General features: G+C 36.0%; 1 protein-coding gene across 8 annotated transcripts in view; it reads right to left on the bottom strand.

The window, feature by feature from the left end:
- The window catches only part of ETV1 (ETS variant transcription factor 1), a 91,747-nt gene that overhangs the window by 54,186 nt on the left and 12,025 nt on the right, over positions 1 to 25,536 (bottom strand). The gene's annotated exons all lie outside the window — the stretch shown is intronic.

Raw genomic sequence — 25,536 nt, 5'->3', positions numbered from 1 at the left:
TTCTGAAGAAGGCCACGACAGATGGGCCCTGCTGAATACCCAGACACCAAGAGTGCTCTGTCCTCGATACTGTGTGACCATGAAGACAGCTCCTTCCCATAGGAAGGACATGTAAAAGGTGGGCTTCTTCTATCCTGCACCCCCCTGCCTCGTCCAGCTCTCCAGAACAAACCCCAGAGTACCACCCTCTGCAAACTATCTGTATAGATCTCTAACAAGTGGTTCAGATAAAAGGTGGTAAATATATTCTTTGAAATCTATTGATTAAAAAAAAGAAAGTAGACGACAGTAGAGAAGAACCAAGGCAGATAGTAGTATCTAAGGATATTTTTACTTAGAAGTAGCAAACAATAAATGTAATCTTTAATTTTCCTTTTTTATTAAATCACAAATACAGAAGCTCCAACCTAAAATTTTACATTAATTACTCTATAGACCATAGTAACATAAAAAACAAAATTAAGATGATATTTCATTGCCAAAGAAGACTGCCAATTACTAACATGCCTGTCATCACTTTGGAATAATAATTAGTAAAAAGACCAGCAGTTTTCTATGATTTGTAAGTCTTACTCACTAAGAACAAGTAGTCAAATAAATAAGTTTTTATGAAATAAAGTATAAACACTTTCTCCAGTATTATTTTCAAAGCAATGAAATAAGTCATTAGTGATGCAAAGACTTGCTTAAACGAATTTGGTGGTCTTCAGAACTAGAGCAGTATAATTCTAAATTTAGAATTCATCTCACATGTAATGGCTTGAACTAGAAAAGTCTTTAAATGAGCCCAGAGGTAAGAGAAATGGTACATGGGCGACAGAGTGAATACCACCACCAAGACAACTGAAATTCCAAACGTATATGTCACACTCCCAAGTCTAACAAAATTCTATTATAGCACCATTTCTTCAATGTTTGGGCTTTACTTCTTTTAATATTCACCTCTTGAAAAGAATCTTTCAATTCTGATTTGGTGACCCGGTACTGTTTGAAAGATTCTATTTTCTTTCAAATTAGTGAATCCTCACTTTCGATTCATAATTTCAACATACTTTTCCTCCAGGCTGTATGTGAAAGAGACTGTAATTTGCATGGTCTTAAATTGACCACTTTAGTTCCAAAATGATACACGGGATAAGTAGGATACAACACTCAAATGGCTGAAGTACACCTGCAGTATTCTGATGTCACTCTCCTGAAGACATGATTGAGAACAATTCAGACATTATTAGCCACTTGGCTCCTTGTTCAAAAAGACACCATCGGGAGACAAAGTTGAAAATATTGTGAATACCAGAGCTAGAAAAGTTTACCCCACAAAGAAAGGCAGCTGCCTAGAGCCAAAAAAAGTACCTTTCAGTAAATGCCAATAAAACTTTACAGGCTGCCAAAATAACAAAGAGTAATTACAAAGGAAACTTTGTAATTTTCCTGACAATAAACACCTTCTTAAAAAAGAAATTATCTGTCACTTGGCCTCAATTGTTACAGATGTTACTACTAATGAGGATAAATCCCACAAACACATCTTACTTAAACCAACTACTAATTTGGTACAAAATTTTTAGAATTTCTTCCCCAAAATAAATTTGGGGATTTTCTTTAAATATGCCCTGTAATATTGAATTCAAGGTACACTAGAGCATTTTCCATGAGAAATTACCATTCTTACAGAAAAGATTTTATCCAAACTATTTTGCCCATCTTGAAAAATGGTTATTTAACTGTACCAGATTAAGAACTCTCTCCAAGAAAAGGGAGATTCATGAAATATAAAAGTAAATACTGTGATTTGGGAGCCACATTTTTAACCCCAAAATAGCCTTTATGAAGAAAAAAATGTTTCATTATTACGTAGAAACATTTAGAAAAGTGCACGTTGTTTTTCATACAGCAGATAATACTGCTGACCAAACTTCCTTATGAAAATCCATAAGATTTTCTTAAAAAATGAGACTCATAGCTAAGTAGAATGTTCGCTTCCTAAACTGTGACAATACCATCAGCACCTCCAGATGCCAATCAAGCCCTTTTGTCATTTCTTAACAATAAATATTAACTTAAAAAATCTATGGCACGAGTGATATCAGAATAACTCTAAAAAGTCTCTACTGACACAGGCCCAGCCTTCATAAATAAAACAAGTAAACAAGCCAAAGGATGAAGGGAGCTTTGGATAGGCTTAAACATGGCCATGAAATAAACAGTCAAGAGATACCACATAAGATACAGTATTTAAGGAGCTGATTTTACTTTGCAAATGTTTCAGAAAGCAAATGTAAACAATCAGTGTATACACAGATCGCATTTCCACAGCTAAAGGATATAATCCCAAGAAAACTGTTACTGGGATGAAGAGTCTCAGAATTACACTAGCATTTTTTAAGTGGTTTCTGTGATTTCTTAACATACTTATTTTTAAAAGATTGCTTCCAGGGCTTCCCTGGTGGCGCAGTGGTTAAGAATCCGCCTGCCAGTGCAGGGGACATGGGTTCGAGTCCCGGTCCGGGAATATCCCACATGCCACGGAGCAACTAAGCCCGTGTGCCACAACTACTCAGCCTGTGCTCTAGAGCCCGCAAGCCACAACTACTGAGCCCACGTGCCACAACTACTGAAGCCCGCGTGCCTAGAGCCCACGCTCCGCAACAAGAGAAGCCACTGCAATGAGAAGCCTGCTTGCTACAACTAGAGAAAGCCTGCACACAGCAACGAACACCGAATGCAGCCATAAATAAATAAATAAATAAATTCATAAAAAAAAAATAGATTGCTTCCTTTGAATATAATTTTTTAAAAATGTATTATATTATAGATCAAATTAATTTTTTTCTACAGGAAGACATCTCTAATTTTTAATTGGCATAACTGTTGGGAGTTATGAATCACAAATGCACCAAGTCAGTTTATGGTACTACATAAAGAGTTTAAGAGACTACTCTTGTCCACTTTCACAACCTTCACAATGAACAGTTATTGAGAAAGACTTTAACCATGGATATACTTTTTAAATATGATTTTTATACCCTGCAGCCCAATTTATCTCAAGACATATTTATATAAATTTACAATTATAGGTGGCTTACTTGCTATGATCTAGGGATATATAATCATGAAAATAGCTGAAAATACGAAATCAAGTATTACACAACTATTTATTAATTACACACACTGATAACCTTAGAAATTTCCTTAATTTTCACCCTATTCACAGTATTCCAGAAGGGCTTCTTAAATGTGTAGAAAATTATCCCCAAATTTTTATTACACTTCATAGAGTTGTTGATGTAACTTCGCAGCTGCTAGTTCAAAGGAAGTCTGTTCCTTTTTTCCCCTACTCTAGAGCCTTCCTATTGCATGATCCCACAAGTGCATCCTTGAGGTTACCTTACAGGGGGAAACGCCATGTAATAAGATCATTCTGCTTGGTCCTTCAGGAACCAGCCCTGTCTGATAGGAACCAAGATTTCTCACAGGTTACTAAATTTGGCTCCAGAGCAATAGTGTCATGGCAACTTTCCAATGTACATTTTTTACTTTGACTTGCTAATTGCAAATAAGGGGAAATTAGATTACCACATTAAACATAAAAGGTAGAGCATAACTAGGTAGCAGTATTGTACAGGTGTTATTGGAAATAGAAAATCACAGCACGGAGGCAATAATATTTGTATATTACAAATCTTTTTACTTCTACTTTGGACAAAGTGTTTTGTGGTAACATCAAGATACATATCAAATCATACTAATCTTTGCACAATGCAAGTCTTTATGTTATTCATAAAATATAGATGCACTAACTGGGAAATAAATTCTGCATTGGATTGTATTTTCACATAAATTTCACTTAAATAAATATTAGTTACTAATACTCCTTGTGGATTTAAAAAATTAAAGATGTAAGGTATATATAAATGGATCTCCATGCTCAAATGAGTTGGTATATCCAAACAATCAATGTATTCGCATGTTTAACTGCTTTCTTTTAAAACTGTCAAAACTAGATTTACTGCTGTGTCAACCTAAAGCACCTATTTAAAATTTGCCTCTTGAGATGCTTAGATGTTAACAGCAAGCCCCTGTGAATAAACGGATATTATAATGCCTACTGTAGATCACAAATTATACAGGAATAATCATTTTTTCTACAACTTAGTGATCAGAGGATGACAGACAATGAAAACAAACAGCGTTTTTTCAAGCCGCTTAATGTTTTACCGATGTAACACAATGTAGGAAACTCGTGAGTAAAATGGACTTTTTTATATTTCTTTTGTATGTTGTATTCTGAAATATAATCTCATTCTTTGGAACACAGAGCTCTACCAATGCGTCTGCTATAACTGCAGGTGTAAAGTCACTATTAAGTGTGTCAAATACTATAGCCAGCTGATATGTTTGGCAGCTTATATTAGCACTTAAACCACACAAAGAAGATTTATACAGCCCTCCTTTGTAACTGACATTTCCAAGAAACTAGAAAAATATGAAGATGAAAGAGGACTCGGCTCTCCTTCCGTGTGTGCAAATAGAAAAGATGAACTTTGGAGAAACACAAGGTACCACCCACAAAACAAGTGTATGATCACAAACAAAACAGGCCTGGTTTGCATTCTCCACCTCGTTCCTTTGAAGTTAATCGAAGCTTTGTAAACTGAGGGTGTGCATAGGGATAAATATTGTCAGATTAAGCTTGATTCCCCTCTCTCTTTACAACTGCATGCATATAAATTCTTAGCCACTGCACATTTCTTCAAATTTACCACATTAGATTCCACCGACATAATTATAACATTTCTGATACAGGTGCATTACTTAGTATGTATCTCTTTTAAATACGGTTAGCTACAGTGTGCTTATATGCTGAAATATATGAACAAAACACATAGGGCTTCCCTGGTGGCGCGGTGGTTGGGAATCCGCCTGCCGATGCAGGGGACGCGGGTTCGTGCCCCAGTCGGGGAAGATCCCACATGCCGCGGAGCGGCTGGGCCCGTGAGCCATGGCCGCTGGGCCTGCATGTCCGGAGCCTGTGCTCCGCAGTGGGAGGGGCCAGAGCGATGAGAGGAACGCGTACCGATGAAAAAAAAAAAAAAAAGAAAAAAATATATATATTATGCGCCTTTGTTTTTTTCTCTCCACTTTCTCTTCCTCAATAACATGACATCTGATTTCATGCTTAGAAATTTCCAGGCTGGCCTGTTTGTCCTTAGGAATAAATCCCAAATGTACCTGACGGACTTTTGCTGACTCACAAATGTTGACTGTGACCTATCACATTTCATCTTCCCACTATCCAATGCACACCTAATCTCCAAATACTGCTGCCTTTCCCCCCAAAGGACAGAACATGCTCAGGCCTTCTTCAGAGAAATTAACACCTGGCCTTCATCTCACCTCACGGGCCCTCCCATCATGACTGGGGAAATCACACAAATCACGAAGAGCCAGTTGAGGTGGCGGATGCACAGAAGTATTGCAAATTGGGCGCTAAGAAGGATTACGTGCCTAACTTCTTGGGCACTAACTACTAGTCACCTTGAGCAAATCGTTTTCCCCCACCAACCTTAGTTTTGGCACAAAACTCTATCTCGAACAGCATAGGATAGTAGTTATGGGTGTAAACTCTAGAGTCAGATCTGCAACTTGGTCACTGTGTGATCAGAAACAATCCACTTAACCACTCTGTGCCTCAATCTTCCCACCTGAAAAAAAGGAACTAATAGTTTGCAGTACACAAGGTTGTTGTAAAGATTGGATGATGCATGAAGATATATAAAAAGTGCTTAGGAAAGTACCCAGCACACAGGGAGCACTAAACAAGTATTCACTACTACTGCCCATGAAGGGTGGATAATCTCTAGGTTCATTTCATTTCATGGATCATTTCATTCCATGAATCTGGGTTTCTAGTTCCAGGTCATGTTTCATTTGCTTCATGAAGACATTCTCAACTACTCCAATTTACATTAATCTCTTAAAAAAGCTATAGAAGTTATGTAACATTTATTTAATTTGTTAGTCATGCGGGACTTTTATTAATTTTATAATAGTAATAGTGTCAATAATTATGAACGCCCTGATTAGTTGTATGCTTCTTTCCTTGTTCCACATCTATAGCATCCTTACCATTGAGAGCCTTTTTGTAAGCTGAGGAAATGGAAGTATTGGGAGACTAAGTGACTTACTAAGATCACTGAATTAGAAAGTAGTAGATCAAGTTATGAGCCTAACTAGTAGGACCCCAGAACCTGTACTCTTAGCTGCTATGTTAACTCCTCACTCTACTGTATCTTAACTATCCCAGGCATATTTCACCCTCTTCTTCCAAACTTCCCACTATGTTTTTTGAATTCAAGGATCATGGTTTTGGTTTTTAACATATTTTTATGCACAAGAACTGTATTCCATGTAAATAAAGACTTAAATATTTGTCTATCTTTATCTTGGCACTACATCTATGCAAATAATTCACACAATTTCTAAAATGGAATGACTCTTAACCATGGTTTAAAAATGGCTGGGTCTCAGAATTCTAAATTGTTGATATACTTTTTTTCCTCTACTAGAAATAAACTGAGGGAAAAAGATATTCCATGCAAATGGAAATCAAAAGAAAGCTGGAGTAGCAATACTCATATCAGATAAAATAGACTTTAAAATAAAGAATGCTACAAGAGGCAAGGAAGGACACTACATAATGATCAAGGGATCAATCCAAGAAGATATAACAATTATAAATAGATGTGCACCCAATATAGAAGCACCTCAATACATAAGGCTACGGCTAACAGCTATAAAAGAGGAAATCAACAGTAACAATAATAGTCGGGGACTTGAACATCTCACTTACACCAATGGACAGATCATCCAGACAGAAAATTAATAAGGAAACACAAGCGTTAAATGATACATTAAACAAGATGGACTTAATTGATATTTATAGGACATTCCATCCCAAAACAGCAGATTACACTTTCTTCTCAAGTGTGCATGGAACATTCTCCAGGGTAGATCACATCTTGATCACAAATCAAGCTTCAGCAAATTTAAGAAAATTGAAATCATATCAAGCATCTTTTCTGACCTCAAGACTATGAGATTAGAAATCAATTACAGGGGAAAAAAACGTAAAAAACACAAACACATGGAGACTAAACAATACATTACTAAGTAACCAAGAGATCACTGAAGAAATCAAAGAGGAAATCAAAAAATACCTAGAAACAAATGACAATGAAAACACGACGATCCAAAGCCTATGGGATGCAGCAAAAGCAGTTCTAAGAGGGAACTTTATAGCAATACAAGCCTACCTCAAGAAACAAGAAAAATCTCAAATAAACAATCTAACCTTACACTTAAAGGAACTAGAGAAAGAAGAACAATCAAAACCCAAAGGTAACAGAAGGAAAGAAATTATAAAGATCAGAGCAGAAATAAATGAAATAGAAACAAAGAAAACAATAGCAAAGATCAATAAAACCAAAATCTGGTTCTTTGAGAAGATAAATAAAATTGATAAACCATTAGCCAGACTCATCAAGAAGAAGAGGGAGAGGACTCAAATCAATAAAATTAGAAATGAAAAAGGAGAAGTTATAACAGACACCTCAGAAATACAAAGCATCCTAAGAGACTACTGCAAGCAGCTCTATGCCAATAAAATGGACGACCTGGAAGAAGTGGACAAATCCTTAGCAAGGTATAACCTTCCAAGACTGAACCAGGAAGAAATGAAAAATATGAACAGAACAATCACAAGTAATGAAATTGAAACTGTGATTAAAAATCTTCCAACAAACAAAAGTCCAGGACCAGATGGCTTCAAAGGTGAATTCTATCAAACATTTAGAGAAGAGCTAACACCTATCCTCAAACTCTTCCAAAATACTGCAGAGGAAGGAACACTCCCAAACTCATTCAATGAGGCCACCATCACCCTGACACCAAAACCAGACAAAGATACTACAAAAAAAGAAAACTACAGACCAATATTACTGATGAACATACATGCAAAAATCATGAACAAAATACTAGCAAACAGAATCGAACAACACATTAAAAGGATCATACAGCATGATCAAGTGGGATTTATCCCAGGGATGCAAGGATTCTTCGATATACGCAAATCAATCAATGTGATACACCACATTAACAAATTAAGGAATAAAAACCACACGATCATCTCAATAGATGCAGAAAAATCTTTTGACAAAATTCCACACCGATTTATAATAAAAACTCTCCAGAAAGTGGGCACAGAGGGAACCTACCTCAACTTAATAAAGGCCATATATGACAAACCCACAGCAAACATCATTCTCAATAGTGAAAAAGTGAAAGCATTTCCTCTAAGAACAGCAACAAGACAAGTATGTCCACTCTCACCACTATTATTCAACATAGTTTTGGAAGTCCTAACCACAGCAATCAGAGAAGAAAAAGAAATAAAAGGAATACAAACCAGAAAAGAAGAAGTAAAACTGTCACTGTTTGCAGATGACACAATACTATACATAGAAAATCCTAAAGATGCCACCAGAAAACTACTAGAGCTAATCAATGAATTTGGTAAAGTAGCAGGATACAAAATTAATGCACAGAAATCAATTGCATTCCTATACACTAATGATGAAAAATCTGAGAGAGAAATTAAGGAAACACTCCAAATTACGATTGCAAAAAAAACAATAAAATACATAGGAATAAACCTGCCTAGGGAGGCAAAAGACCTGTATGCAGAAAACTATAAGACACTGATGAAAGAAATTAAAGATGCTATAAACAGATGGAGAGATATACCATGTTCTTAGATTGAAAGAATCAATATTGTGAAAATTACTATACTACCCAAAGCAATCTACAGATTCAATGCAATCCCTAGCAAATTACCAATGGCATTATTTACAGAACTAGAACAAAAAAACTTAAAATTTGTATGGAGACACAAAAGACCCCGAATAGCCAAAGCAGTCTTCAGGGAAAAAAATGGAGCTGGAGGAATCAGACTCCCTGACTTCAGACTATACTACAAAGGTACAGTAATTAAGACAGTATGGTACTGGCACAAAAACAGAAATATAGATCAATGTAACAGGACAGAAAGCCCAGAGATAAACCCATGCACCTATGGTCAACTAATCTATGACAAAGGAGGCAAGGATATACAACACAGAAAAGACAGTCTCTTCAATAAGTGGTGCTGGGAAAACTGGACAGCTACATGTAAAGAATGAAACTGGAACACTCCCTAACACCGTACACAAAAATAAACTCAAGATGGATTAAAGATCTAAATGTAAGACTGGGCACTATAAAACTCTTAGAGGAAAACATAGGAAGAACACTCTTTGACATAAATCACAGCAAGATCTTTTTTGACCCAGCTCCTAGAGTAATGGAAATAAAAACAGAAATAAACAAATGGGACCTAATGAAAATTAAAAGCTTTTGCACGGCAAAGGAAACTACAAACAAGACAAAAAGACAACCCTCAGAATGGGAAAAAATATTTGCAAACGAATCAACGGACAAAGGATTAATCTCCAAAATATATAAACAGCTCACACAGCTCAATATTAAAAAAAAAAAAAACCAATCCAAAAATGGGCAGAAGCCCTAAACAGACATTTCTCCAAAGAAGACATACAGATGGCCAAGAAGCACATGAAAAGCTGCTCAACATCACTAATCATTAGAGAAATGCAAATCATAATTACAATGAGGTATCACCTCACACCCATTAGAATGGGCATCATCAGAAAATCTACAAACAATAAATGCTGGAGAGGGTGTGGAGAAAAGGGAAGCCTCTTGCACTGTTGGTGGGAATGTAAATTGATACAGCCACTATGGAAAACAGTATGGAGGTTCCTTAGAAAACTAAAAATAGAATTACCATATGACCCAGCAATCCCACTACTAGGCATATACCCAGAGAAAACCATAATTCAAAAAGACACATGCACCCCAATGTTCATTGCAGCACTCTTTACAATAGCCAGGTCATGGAAGCAACCTAAATGCCCACTGACAGATGAATAAAGAAGATGTGGAACCAAAAAAGAAAAAAAAAGATGTGGTACATACATATAATAGAATATTACTCAGCCATGAAAAGGAACAAAATTGGGTCATTTGTAGAGACGTGGATGAATCTAGAGACTGTCATACAGAGTGAAGTAAGTCAGAAAGAGAAAAACAAATATGGTATATTAACGCATATATGTGGAACCTAGAAAAATGGTACAGATGAACCAGTTTGCAGGGAAGAAATTGAGACCCAGATGTAGAGAACAAACGTATGGACACCAAGGGGGGAAGCAGTGGAGGATGGTGGTGGTGGTGTGATGAACTGAGAGATTGGGATTGACATATATAATCTGTATAAGATGGATAACTAATAAGAACCTGCTGTATAAAAAAAATAAAATTCAGAAAAAAAAATAAATAAACTTAGTTCCTCATGGGAATGAAATACAGAATTGATAAATATAAAGTACTTTAAAATACAGTATTGTGCCATGAATTGTATCTTGTCACTGAGATTCTTCTGCATTGTGTGATTTGGGAGAGGGTTGGGTTCTTTTTACATGCATTTTCCCCCCACCCCGTTCTCCAGGGAGCTTGTAGTACTTAAAACTGTGCTGAATAATAGATAGTATAATCACTGTAAATTAAATGTGCCTCTGCCGATAAAAAATAAAATAAAATAAATAAAAATGGTTGGGTCTGTCAAACCACCTTTTTTTTTTTTCCCCCAATTGTGAGTCACGAATACAGTGTTTATCTTTCCTACAGGAAAAACTTCAAGCACTGGGCATAGACAACCTACCACACCAACTAGAGAAAGAGCAGGATCTTCCACAATTTTGTAATGTATACGCTGCTACATCTGTAGTGTTTCTTCCTTGTGGGTTGGTAATGGAGCATAATGGAAAGGAGGGTGAGGTTTACTTTTTAAAGAACCATCTATTGATTATCTCTATCTCGAGTAGGTATATTACCAACAGGTGGTTAGGTAGCAGGAATGACAACACAAACCAAATTTCTTCACCACTAGGTCAATCAAATGCAGTCATTTTCAATTGTTTTTAACTGTATTATTAGCATTACTATTCTGAAACTCTCACTGTAGCTTATGAAATCCTCTGGCCTCAAAAGAGTATAGACATCGATAACGTCTTACTTCTATAGAGTTACTGAGTTATCAAATACTAACTTGCATGCCAAAGTCTTGACATAAAATATCTCATTTAATCATTACACCAATCCATTTACTTTCTCTTCTTACTTACAAGGGTTAAAGAAGTTAAGTAATTAGCCCAAGATCACAAATACGGTAAATTGCAGAACTTAAGATTTGAACCTAAAGCCAACGTGTTGCCTTGTGAGATTATAGCTACTTTAAGATCTTTATTTACTTCAGTGCTGAACAAGCATCCAACATTAGTAATTCCAGTCCTGTTTTAGGTACAGCTAGAATCAACTTTTCTTAAATTTAGCACGCAGAGTCCAATTCTTAGGTCGAACACAACGGGTCTGGTAGAAGCCCAGCCACTGCCTAACTAATTCATTCATCCTATTTGATAAGGATGATCTTAGGTCATTCACAACTTAAGCAACCAATTCCTTTTAAATGGGCTTCCACAGGCCACATCTAAAGCTGAATACCTTTTCATAGCACGTAGTGTTACAGCAAAGGTCCTGGAGATTAATTTTTATTATTTAAATAAGAGAGGATCATAAAATTAGCACCCTTCTAATATAGTTCTCATCTTGATTATTGCTATTTAACTGGTGAACTTTTTTCTTCAGGCTGAGTGAACACTATAATTATTATCCCTTTGCACTGTAAAGGTTGCATCTTGAAAAATCAACACTTTTTTTCCCTTTCAATGAATACATCAACTTCAAAATCAACAAAAACATTGAAGATGCAGGCAATTTTGCTAGACCCACAAATCAGGGTGTCCTTGATCAACCAGAATGCATAACCCATAATCTAAAATGTAAGATGTTAACTGATCCTATAATCAGGTCTGTTTTTCAAGTACCGAATGTTTCCAGGTCAACCTTCTGTTTATGAATCCTTAGAGTCAAAATGACAGTACGTTTGAACAAACAACACTTCTGAATGTCTTCTGACAGTATCACTGTGGATATGCACCGAACTGCTTAGTGTGACCAACAGTAAAAGGTCAAATACTATTCTTTTGACCTTTTAAAATAGTATTCTTCTACTATTTTACAATATGTGTAGATAAGCCTGTAAGTTGGGAGGTATAGATAACTTCTGAATATGGCAAAAGCAAACAAACAAACAAAAACAACACAGAAAAGTAAGTTGATCAAAATAAATGCATTTGTGAAATATTATAATGTGAATTGTGTATTTCATATATATTTGTGTATATATAGAATAAAAGCTTATATGGTGTTTTCTATGTGCCAGACATACAGTTGTTGCCTAGACATCCTCAGGGTATTAGTTCTAGGATCTGTTCCCACCCATGGATACCAAAATCCCAATGCTCAAGTCCTTACTTAAAATGGAATAGTAGTTTATTACTCACTGTTCATTACTTACATATTTTATATAAACATACACAAGTGACCCTAAGGGATGGGAACATTATTATCCAGGTTTTAAACAGGAGGAAACTGAGGCACAATGATCTTAAGTTGCTTATACAAAGCCACACACCTAGTAAATAGAGATTTCAACTCAAGCATCCTAGGTCCAATGCCTTGCTCTTATGTAGTACACTGCCCTTGGTCCCCTGAAAGGATCCCATGTTTATATTACATGGGTTTAGTGTCTATAGCATTAATACTATAAAACAGCATGAATAGACATAAAAAAGTTGTACCAGACAAAATGTCAAATATAATGTTCAATTAATTTCTACACAATATTAGGAATTATTTCTGGCCAAATTATACAATGCCCAAAGAGAAATAGTGTTCCAACCCAAAATTTTAAAATTCTCTTTTGAGAGCTTCATTATTTTGTTAATCAAACATTCAGGATTCCTGAAGCTGAAGGCTTACGTATACACAGGAGTTAACCATACCTCTCTACAACTCAAAGTATGAGCATGATTTTCATAGAGTAATAGGGAACTTAAAGGACTGTCTACTCCACCCGTGCTTTCCATATATGTTATTTTGTACATTGTTATAAATTAGAAGAAATCTATAAACAGTAGGAAACTTTTGGATGTTTTCCATTTTTCCTTTAATTTATTATATTATACAAACATAAATTTATGTATGTATACATGCAAATGGAAGAACTACTTATGTTTTTTATTCACTTGTCTAGTCTTAGCATTTCAAGGAATGATGGGTTATCACATTCTGCTCAGATGCGTGTAAGAGAAAATGCTACAAGATGAGTTGGTTCTGACATTCACCATCTATGAGACTTTGGGAATCTCACGAAACCTGTATGACATTGTCTGCTCTGCCCACATCCCAGGACCACTGCGAGGTACAAATGAAACGTGGGTGTGAAAATGATCTATGAATTCTAAATTGCTAAACAAATAGAGATTAGTACTATCCCAAATATTGTTTTTAAATTTCATTCTATAGCACCTAGCATAATGCCTGGCACTATGAATATTTGTTGGCAAAACCTACTTTTCATTATGGAGGAAAAAAAAGCAATGGTAGGAACTCAACCAAAAGAGCAAGCTTCGATTTACCAAAATAAAGAAGCGAAATCTTAAGATTGTTAAGCTATTATCTAACTACGTAATTAATATGAAAATAAGAGTATTATTTTTCTGATTTCACAATCAGCATTTGAACCTTTATCTACTATGTGTGCAATTATTGAAAATTCACTTTAGGGGTTTAGAAGACATCTTAATACCAGTCTTAACAAAAATAGGTTTTATATATTTAGAGAGATAGGGAGAGAGAGGTTTACTGATCAGAATTTGAAAAAAAAAATTTAAGAAAAGTGAGAACGATATGTTAAATAAAATACAGTTAAAGACTTTTTTTTTTTTGCGGTACGCGGGCCTCTCACTGTTGTGGCCTCTCCCGTTGCGGAGCACAGGCTCCAGACGTGCAGGCTCAGCGGCCATGGCCCACGGGCCCAGCCGCTCTGCGGCATGTGAGATCTTCCCGGCCGGGGGCACGAACGCGTGTCCCCCGCATCGGCAGGCGGACTCTCAACCACTGCGCCACCAGGGAAGCCCTAAAGACATTTTTATATGTGGATCTGCTTCTGTGTACATCACACACACATTAAACTCACACGACTACCTCTCAATATACATAAGAGGATTGGGCTATACATTCCATAAGCACATTCTCCAAACCTTCAGAAACTGCCATTTAAAGGCTAAGGGCCTAATTTCCACTTTGATCAATGAAACAGTTTTATCACAAGCTGGGATGCCTGAAGTTTATTGATTAGCTGATAACCTCCTAATGCACCAGCCTTTAATCTGCAATAAAACAGTGAACGAACGTAGAGCTTTCAGAAAGGAAAATAAGGTTTGATTACCCTAGAAGAAAACAAGAATGTGGAGAGACTGAGGAAGGCAAAAACATTCAGAAAAAAGGGAGCAATGACATCCAGTTACTTGGCTTTCCCTGCAGCCCTGTCAGTTGAGACAACTGAGTCACCTGACATTCTAGCCCCAGTGCCATGGACTAGAGAATCAAATCAAATCAACGTAATAAGGCTGTTGTGTCCATGAGGATGGAGGAAAACAACCTCAAACAGCAGTAGAGTTCACTTCACAGCATGACCTCCATTTCAAAGGAAAAGCTAACACTATTGAAAGGTTTGCTTCAATATTATCCATACATCTTGATAAGAAAGAGCCACTTTTAACCGAGTCCAGTTGCCTTGAGAGTGTTTGACAGAACTTTTCCTGGCAACTCTATAGCTGGAAGACAATCTAAGAAGAGCGTATTATGGTTTAGGATTAAATGTCAGTGTTGAGAAGTTCAGAGGGAAAAGTGGACAAAGCAGGGTATATATTTCTTTCTGATCAAAATGTATCCAGAATTTTGTAGCAGTTTATAGATGTTGATCATACTTAATGTGAAAAAGCTAAATAACAGTAAACTAAGAATTAAATACAGACACACTAAAATTGGTAAAGCAGATAAACAAAAGCCTACCATAAAGATGTATTGAATTAAATTCATTCCTTTATCTGAAAAATACACATTTGTGCTAATAAAGTTGCAGAGTTTAAAAGTACCTTCTTGAATGAGAAAATGGTTGAGAAAAATATTTTTTATTCCAGGGTTACAAACAGAATTTGATAAAGAAAAGGTCACACATATAAGTGACAGTGTCTAGGTTCATAGAATTTTTATTTGCTGTTTTACCTACACACAAGTGAGAGCATATACTCTTTTTAAAACCAGAGACAGCCCAATAATATTTCTGGATTTCAGTTTTTCATCTTTAACATAAGAATGTTGATATCACTAATCTATAATGTCTCTTCAAGCTGCAGCTTTGGGATTTTCATGAATATTTACTACTATCTTGGCAATTCCATGGACACTACGACTGTGACTAGTACTCTCACTAATTCTGCTGCTGCTAACTACTACCACTGTCATAATTACCCAAACTATTCTTCTCCCTCCACCTCCTGCGAGGAAAATATGCCAGGTCTGGAACATTTCTGAAGTCAAAACCTGCACATAAACATGAAAATATATAGTGTTGTCATAAACCTCTCAAATGCTGGAAAAGTAAGATAAAATATTTGAGGAAGAGGAAAGAAAGCACTGTAGCTTAGATAAGGATTGGCAATAGTCCCCAAATACCAAGTCCTCCCATCTTGCTTTCCTGTAGGTAATTAGCTCGTATCAGTTCACAGACTATCTTTCTTGGGACGAACGCCTGGCTCTCTTGGTCTCTGTCAATTTATCACGCCTTGATAAGAAGAATTTTCAAACAATATTGATGTCCCATATGAAGAACATTCTTTTTTAGCAATGTAGGTTTTCTCCCAAGGGTAATAACAGTTTTGAAATCTTTACAAGTGGGCTAAGGAAGGGCTCTCAGGGAAGGAAGATTTCCACAGAGAAAGCAAGTAGGAGTTGGGGTCTGACCTCTGTAATATCAGTCATCACATGCTTTACCTGCTGAATTATTTTACATCCTAGGTTTCTCTCTGTATAAAACTGGAACAATACCAAGTTATTTCAGAGTATTCGTGCTAAATAGAGATTACTGAGAAATGTGAGATATGAGTCTTAAATAATATTTATCAGAGAGCCCTAATCTGATAACTGAGACTTGGCTCTAATGTTACACAAATGCGAACAGCTTTCCATTATCCTTCAAATAAAAATGAAACATGGAAAATAAAAGAAGATGTCTGCGTTAGATTTCAAACAACTTAAGCCACCTGTGCATGAATATGTTTTTAAAAAGAGTCTAAGCACCCAAGAAGCTATTCATTCATTTCAATACTCATTCAATCGCCACAACATGTGAATCATACAAGGATGAGTAGGACATGATCCATCCTCTACAAGCCAACTGAAATAGTGTTTAAATTGAGATGCACACAAAGCATTTATGGGCACACAGAAGTCATTAATTCGAACATAATTAAGGAATAAATGACATATGAACGGAATCTTAAAGAACGAGTATGATCTCAAAATGTAGAGGTTAATACACTGTATATAGTAATATACAATGTATAGTATTGGGTTGGCCAGAGAGTTCATTCGGCATTTTCCGTACGATGTTACACGAACTTCCTGGCCAACCCAATATTAACATGAGAGTACATAATTTTTAAAAAGCTGTAAAATATTCTTCTTAGTCAACCATCACAGAAATTTAGGCTTAGGCTAAAGAGGTATGAACACAGAGAGTCATCCACTGGGAAATCCAGTGGCTACACCTTTAAGCAGAGTGCTTTCTGTGGAAATAAACATAAAATTTGAAAAAAACACCTAAGTACATTTTCTTCAGAACATAACAGATCAGAGTCTGAACAGACAATGACTATGAATACACACTGATCCCGATACAATTTCACATCCCTCAACATGGGATGAATGAGACTTTATCAGTTACATGCAATAAGAACGAAAGCTTCACGAGAGCAGAGGTATTTTTCTGGTTTGCCCACCACTGTATCAGCAATGCCTAGAACAAAACACGGCATATAATAGGCTCAAAACACATTCGCTGAATGAATAAACTTTTAGTGTCTTATAAACTCACTTAGCATCCTTAATATACAACTGTATAGACGTATGTATCAGTAAATAAGTTAAATCAAAATCTCATAAGTAAAATAAAAATGTTTATACTACTAAGATTTATTATTCATATTTTAAATAACAAAAATGAAGATAATGGATATGGCTCACGCTGGTAAGCGTACATAAGCACTCCAATTTTGCAAACAGAAATATGAATATAATATTTCCCTATAAAACATAAAGGAACAATCACAATTCAAACCCCTCCCATGGGATCTAAAAATCGCTCTTAAAAGCACAGTAAATTCAACAACTAGGAGTAATTATGAAACCAACCTGAACGGTTTAACAATGTAGTATCTATGGCAAAATGAACTTTGCTAACCTTAGATTTAAGTAAGAGTTAAAGATGGCATACAAAATCATTAGCACACAAAAGCAGTTTTTCTTAAACTTTAATCAGACATTATATAAGTAGGATGTTTAATCTAGCCACTCCTGATAAATCGTCGATACATACGTTCTTGAGTTCACAAAAGCCTCAGCTAATGCCAAAGCAAAGGAGTGCTTGCTGGGGCACAATTCATTAGATTTAAAAAAGCAACCCCATCAAACCAACCATTTTTACTTAGTGAGACACAGCACAAACTCTCATTAGGAGAAAATTCATTAACAGACAGAAGCAAATAAGCACTGTGCATATTAAGTAGACGTTAATGTTATAAAAGGGAAAAAATGGAAAAGAAAGAATGATATAAATAAAACCCCATAAGAACACTAAACATACAATTATGACATAAAGATTCTCATGTACCAGTTTAGCTCAGATTATCTCTTCATCGGTCCTTTATATCTGATTTCATGAAATTCACATACATTTGGTGGCCCCCAAATGTCCTCATTTTCACGACTGCTTTGGCTTTATTTGCAAATACTAATAAATGTTGTTTTTGCTTTTTTTATTCATCTATATATATATATATACGCATCTCTGTATATATTAAAAATACTAGAACAAAGAACATAACTTTGCTTCTGCAAATACTTTTCCACCTTCATCCCTTACCTAAATTTTCCAATAAATACTGTTTGGCTTTCAGACTAATAAATCCAGTTACTGCATAACGGTATACTTATTTAATACTGAGTAACGTTCAACCAAAGAAGGCACAGAACACTTTTCTCAAAATAATTTGTTACTAATTATAGGCAGGCTAAGTGGAAAGCATTTGTTGACGTACTCACTTTGAGCATGTTTCTGAAGTTAATTTCTAGGATAATTTGTTATACTAAAGGCAAAATTAAAGAACGATAAAGAAAATAGGAAACAAAAAGCTACAATCTTGGGTTGAGATACGTAATTTTAGCTTTCAGCTATAAGGAAACAACAAACTCCAATTTTTTTTGGACGGTGGGGTTGTTTTCCTTTGTCTTTTGGTTTTCACTTTGGCACTGAGTCTGAACTATCTACCTTATGAAGACTAAACCGGTAGAACCAAAATTTGTGAAAGGGATCTCTCTCCTAGAGCAGATCTTAATAAAATTGATCCAACTGTTTACTTATAAGTACATAGTAATTTATTGTAATTTCTATTTATACACTTCCCCATTATGTTTTTTCTAAAGTCCACTTTCAAATTCAAGCAAGCATTTACCATATTTAGATGTTACCCTTCCTTTTTTCCCTTGAGCGTGGAAAAAGAGTCACAATCACAATGTTGCCTGGGTTCGAGAGATTATTTCTTTGTCATTTTACGGATAAGTAAATAAAGATTAAGAAACAGGCCCAAGGTGTATTATTTAGATTTTCTTTCTTCTCTAAAACTTCGTGGATTCCTGGGAGGTTATCTAAAAAGAAAATTATTGCAAGATGCAGCTCATTTTTCACTGGGTTTCTATTTTAGTTTGAAAAATACGTTCCTTGTGAAACAATCAAGCACCAAATTAAATTTTTTTTGCTGAAAATGTGGCTGCTGGACTCAAAACTGGCATAGATAGGGCAGATGTGCACTACCAATGGAAGAGTAAACTATCTAATAACAAGAATCCCTAATGAATGTACTTGGAAAAGGATGGGGCCCCCAATGCTTGGTTCTCTCTAACCAGATTGGGAAAATTCACAATTTACTAGGTAGCCTTCTAAAGTAGAATTGATTGAAGGATGACAGGGATCTACAATCAGCCATGACTTTCTTATAGCTAAAGGTAAGAGAAAATAAGTAGAAAATAGTCTTTGCAATTGGAAAACACAAGTAACTCAAGTAAAAATGATAAAAATGAAGAAACCACTTCAACAGTATCATTTTAATATAGATTTAATTCCCTAGTATATTTCAATTAGATGACAATATATTACTTAATAACATCTTCAGAAACTGTATCTATTACATAATGAATTGTGTATGAATAGCCAAGTCCATCTTACAACTTAATTGCAAAAAATTGATGCTGCTATCTTTATTCTACAAATAAGTAAATAACAGGATAGTAAAATTTCTAACGTTGTGCTCCTTGGAAGGCCTGCATCAGAATCACCTAACAGCTCGTTAGAAATTACAGGGCCCAATTCCAGACCTAAACGGTCAAACTCTCACAGATAGGGACCATAAAGCTGCATTTGAATAAACTTCCCAAATAATTCATATTCACACTCAAGTGTGAATAAGGTTACTGGACTCATGTAAAATTACATAGCTGATGACTTTCAGGAAAATAATTTAAACCTACCCAAAATGATTATCTATCTGAACAGGACAAACAAAAAAACCCTAAAACTGATAAATCAATAAGTTGCAGTACAATTACATTATTTAGTATGTGAGCCAACTACAAAGGAAAAAAAAATGGTTGCCTCTAGAGAAGGGAACTGTGAAAAATGGGGAATGATCTTACTTGTGTTTTCCTACTCTATCAATATATTGCTTTGATAAAATATTTAAACTGTAAAAAAAAAAAAAAAAACAATAAAAAAAACCCAAAGCAACAAACAGACCAAAAACCACAACAAAAATCAACCTTCAAGGGCTGGCAATGGCTGAGATCGTACACATATGTATGATCGCAGGTGAGAAAGGCAGAAGACACTTCAACCTTGAAATGGATAGTTTAAGTCTGATGATGGTGACATGCTTAAATTTACCTCCAAAAATGTTTAAAAAGAAGACAAAACACAGTAACAAACTCATTTCCTCAAATCTCAGAAACGGAATTCCTCTGTGAATGTGTGCTCACCTTCTGGTAAAAGCAGTTAGAGAAATAAAAGACAAAATCTTCCTGACCAGTCACATCCAAAACATGAATCAGGTAAGTAAAGGTTTCAAAATTAGTAACAAAAAGTCAATTTTATAAAGTACTCACTGTCTGTGTAGAAAGGAACAGAATGCAGGAAGGTAGCTTAGTAGAAAGGAAGAAAATTAAGAAACACTAAGTGGAACTTTCCAACCCAGGACAAACGCATGTTAATATAAAAGGAATTATTCAGTCAGGGTCTGCATAGACCTAACTTCAGCTTTTTTCAGAAGCAGATTTGTAACATGAATCTGTTAAGGTATTTTTTTCCTCCACTTCACTGCAAAAAGCACCCCAAGTGTTATTTTTTTTTTTTTTAATTCCTACGAAGATGAAGTGCAGCTAGGACTTTCATTTACATAGACAACGTATCACGCGTGCAATAATGGCTTTAAACAGTTGAGTCCGCACACACTGGTTTGTCTTGATTATTTTCAGAATGGGTCACTAGTATTGTGTTACAAACTTCAGTTAAAGTAGAGAAATTTGCAAACTTTTTATATTTACTTTCATAAATATATCAGAGAAGAGTCAAGGTTATTCTTCCTTTAATGACATCATTCTAATTGATTTGCATTCCAGTGTTCTTTCTCGGGTGTGAAAGAAAGGTGTAGAGTTACAAGGATCTATCCTACTGGGAATTTTGCATAACCCTGGCTAAACCCCTGGGAATGTTCTGGGAGAACATAAAATGTAAATGTGAATATCATCTATCATGTGAATCACTGTAGAGGAAACATGGAAAGGAACTAATGTAATCAAATGGAAACGAACAAGTTAGAAAAACAGTAACACACAACTTTGTAAATGAAGAAAATGAGGGGTGGTAGATTTTAAGACTAGTGATATAACTAAATAAAAAGTATATGACTTAAAATATAAGATTATTGATGTACTGAATTTAAAACACATGATTTACAAAAATTCAGTCTATACACAAATTTGTATCTACTTTGGAAAGATAAGGCTCATCTATTTTTCTAAATACTCTTTTAATTCTCTTTTCTGAAGAGATATAATTCTACTTCCTCTGGACTAAAGCATATCCTAAAGTTATTCTATCTTTTTCCACAGTGTCTGAATTCTGAAAAGATTCATTTCTAAGAAACAGTATGTTTGAGCCACACAATTGTTTTTCTTAACCTCCATTCAATTCCTAGGATGGGCTTGTATGATGTTTTTGTTTGTTTTCATTTGTTTTTAATGTCTATACATGCTTCAAACGTCAGCATCCTTCAAAGGTTACCAAACTATAGCATGACATCATTAAGATTCCAGGTTTCCAACAGAAAAACTTTATAAATAATAAGAGATGCTCAGGAAAATTTTTAGGCAATACCCCAGTGTTATGGTTTAATTTCATTTTTCAGATTTTTTGAATGCTCTGTTCACTACTCTTCTACGTATGTTTATACACGTTACACTCGAATGTATGTTCTGTAATACAGCGCTGGGCAGAAACTTGCCATTCATTCTCCTAACCTACATTTACCAAAGGGCTAAAGCAATAAAAGCAAAAACAGAAGCATTTTATTCGATTGAGGTATGTAAGGAAATCTGATTATTCCCATCGGAAAAAAATAGCCCCATAGAAGTTATAGACGGGCCACACAGAGGGGATGGAGTTTCCTTCTGTTCCTAGAGATAGGATCCCTCTGCCCCACTAAGCTTTTCCAGACAGACAAGTATCAAACATTTGCAAAGGGCATTTAGGAGACAAGATGGCCTTTCAATTCCAATATTTGATAACCTTCTCCATCCAGAAATGCTCTTTAGAGTCTAATCCATATGCCCTATTCCTCTATTTAAATTATTTCCCTCTTTCTCCATCCTCAGTGAAGACAGAAATTAGCTGGTCACCATCATCCGAACAATAGTCCTTTAAGTCAGTGAAACTTAAATCATATCTCCACTTTCTTCTTATTAGACTATTTCAGATTTATTTTTACGTGTGTTTATAGGTTTCCCTTTATAATTAGGTGTTTTATTCACAAGTCCTAGAGCCATATTTGTTAAACTGTAAATACTCACTCATTGAAGTAAAATAAAATTTCAGCATTCTGAAAGTGCTTGGCTAAACATTCACGGTTTTAGCACGTTTTTCCAGAAGGACACTATATATAATGCTTTAAGGCATGATCAGATGTTTCTACCTTAGGAAGGGAATTAGGACTTTGAAAATACTTAGGAGAAAATCAGCACTAAGAAGCTGATCGTGGTTATGACAACAATTTTACTTATTGTGCTTCTGAAACATGCCAGGCATACTGACTATGACATGCTCCTAATCCTCAAGAAGTTCACCGTCTTACTGACATGTATCTACAATATTATAATAAACAGAAGATACAAGATGTTATAGAGTCTAACTCTGCAGGGTAAGGACGCAAAGAAAGGTCAAGAAAGACCTCAGCGCGGTGAACTCGCAGCTGAGTCTGGAGTTGGAGGTACACCAGACTGCAAAGCAAAATTTTAAAAAATTTTAAAGCAAAATGAACACGTGCAAAGGTAAAGAGGCATAAGAGAGCTCACTCTGTTTGGGGGACTGAAAAATTAGAAAGGCTCAAGTTTAGAGAATGGAGAGACACAGGGTGCTGGGATAGCAAGAGTTAAAACTGAAAAGATAGCCAAGGCCCAGGTTATAGAACAATGTTCTGTACAGCTAAAGAATTAGGACTTTGTCCTGAAAGAAGTTTAAAGAGAAAATTAACAAGGTCACATGGCTGTGTGTTAATATCATTGCAGAGAGCAGACTGGAAGGAGGGAAACCCGAAGGCAAGAACACCAACAGAAAGGCTGATTCACAGGTTCCGTGGAGGCAGAAAGTGGGTGTGAACTAAGGCAGTGAAATATTAGAAATGGAGTCGAAGCCATGAAATTACGATACTTTTGAGACGCAGAATTAACAACTTGGTAAGCAAAGGGAGGTTAATGGTAAAGAACTGGGACGGACTGAAGGTAAAGGTTTTCAGCTTGGATTGGTGATGCCATCAACTTAGAAGGGCAACAGAAGTTGAAGAGAGATGCTGGGCAGAAAAAAAGTAAAGATTTCACCATTGGCCTTACTGAGAGTGTACTGTCAGTGGAGAATCACATTGAAAACTGGGGGTGCTATGTAAATGGTGTTTTATGCTGATGCTCAGCTGAGGGCGGAGGGGGTGAGTGCAGAGGTGCTGCGTTTTTCTAATTTGCACCAGGACCTCAGTGGTGGATCAGGGGCACCAGACGTTCAGTAGACGGGGACAGACTGGAGACCCGCACTAGAGAAAACGACGTAGGAGACATAGCTCAACAGAAGCATGCTGACCACAGTAGCTGATAGCCACATGTGTTCACATACATTTAAAGTCATAAAAAATAAATAAATTAAAAATTAATTTCTTCAGTCCCATTAGCCACAGTTCAAGTGCTCAATGAGGAATGTGGTTAGTGGCTCCTATACTGAACGGTACAGACATAGATTATTCCCATCATCGCAGAAAGTTCCGTGGGACTGTGCTGGCACGGCATAAGAAAAAGAAGAGGAAAGGTCTGGGGACAGGAGCCTGGGAAAGACAGAGAAAGTGGATGAGTGACTTGAGAAGGAGTAATCAAAGGAATAAAGAAAGAAAGAGAAAATCATATGCTATGAACCTAGAGAAGTGAGTTCAAGGAGACGAATTAATCAAGAATACGAAAAAACAAAAAGACGGCAAATGAGAAAAGGAATAAAAAATTACCTTTAGTCATGGTAGAGTATTAAAATCATTACCAATTTCTTCAGATATAAAATGACTCCGTGAGACTAACTCTCCCACTCAGATGACAGGTTTAGTTTTTAGAAAGAACTCCAGTGCCTCACAGGAAGGGACATGTGGAAATGTGACCATTCTCTTCCCACACTTCACCGAAGAAAGGGAGACCTTGCCTAGCTGTCATCCTTAGCCATCATCCTTCCGGGAATTTCTAAGAGTCTCTAATTAAGGTCTAAACCTTAGCTGAACAGGTTTCTTGAAGTCCTATGTCTAATAAATATATCAAACAGTACAGAAAATTCTCTTCTCAGATCAAAAATCAAGCTGATACAACAGCAGTTACCAGGTGCTGGGGGCAGGGTAAGTGGGGAGTTAGTTTTTAGTAAGTACAGACTTTCAGTAGGGATGATAAGAAAGTTCTGGAAATGGATGGTGTTGATGTTTGCACAACAACGTGACTGCCATTGAAATGCACACTTGAAAATGATTCAAATGATTTAAATTTCTGTAATATATATTTTACCACAAATGAAAAAAAATTGTAATGACGCCGAACTAAAATATGTAACACGGGAGAGAATCTGGAAGAAACCTCTTACAACCCTTGACACCTGGGAAATGTAAGATAGCAAACATAAAAGCTGAAAACATTGCACACGAACATCTGTTACTCAAAGTAACGTAGGTATTTGTGTTAGATTTATGATATTAGGTGTGAAAATATGGGTTTGATAAGTTGTAAGGTATTAAGCATCTGTTGTTGCTGTTGCTACTGCCTCCTGTGAAACCGTCAATGGCCTGGAAAAATGAAACAAGTTAGAGCTTTAATTGGTGCTAAAAGAACAAAAATGTATTACGTCAGTTTTATAATCAGGATGGCATTTATACCCTTATCTTTACTATTCACACCTCAGGTCAATAGCTGCAGTTTGCTGATAGAGGCAAACCATAAATATCGGAAGCAAACCCCGAGGCAACCATGTTGATACAGGCAAAATGCTCATTCTTTGATTAGAGGAGGGGAGAACCCCTGAATCACTCCTCTTGCATGCTATGACAAGCCCTGGAGCAAGGCTCAGGGAAAGAAACACAGAAGGGATCCTAAGAGAAGCCAATGGCTACTTGCATTTGTGTGACTGCAACCGGGAAGCAGATAATGAGGCTAAAAATTAAATCCAAGCAGGTGAAAGTTCATGAGTGTAAAATAAAACAATAAGCCAGAGGATGTGTGGTCTAAGATTTTTATGTTATACAATAAATCTCATGAGGATTTGAACTACTGACCGTCTCCCATCAG

Source organism: Phocoena phocoena, chromosome 9 (genome assembly GCF_963924675.1).
Source record: "Phocoena phocoena chromosome 9, mPhoPho1.1, whole genome shotgun sequence".
Classification (NCBI taxonomy): Eukaryota; Metazoa; Chordata; class Mammalia; order Artiodactyla; family Phocoenidae; genus Phocoena; species Phocoena phocoena.
This window is presented reverse-complemented; position numbering and strand designations above follow the sequence as displayed.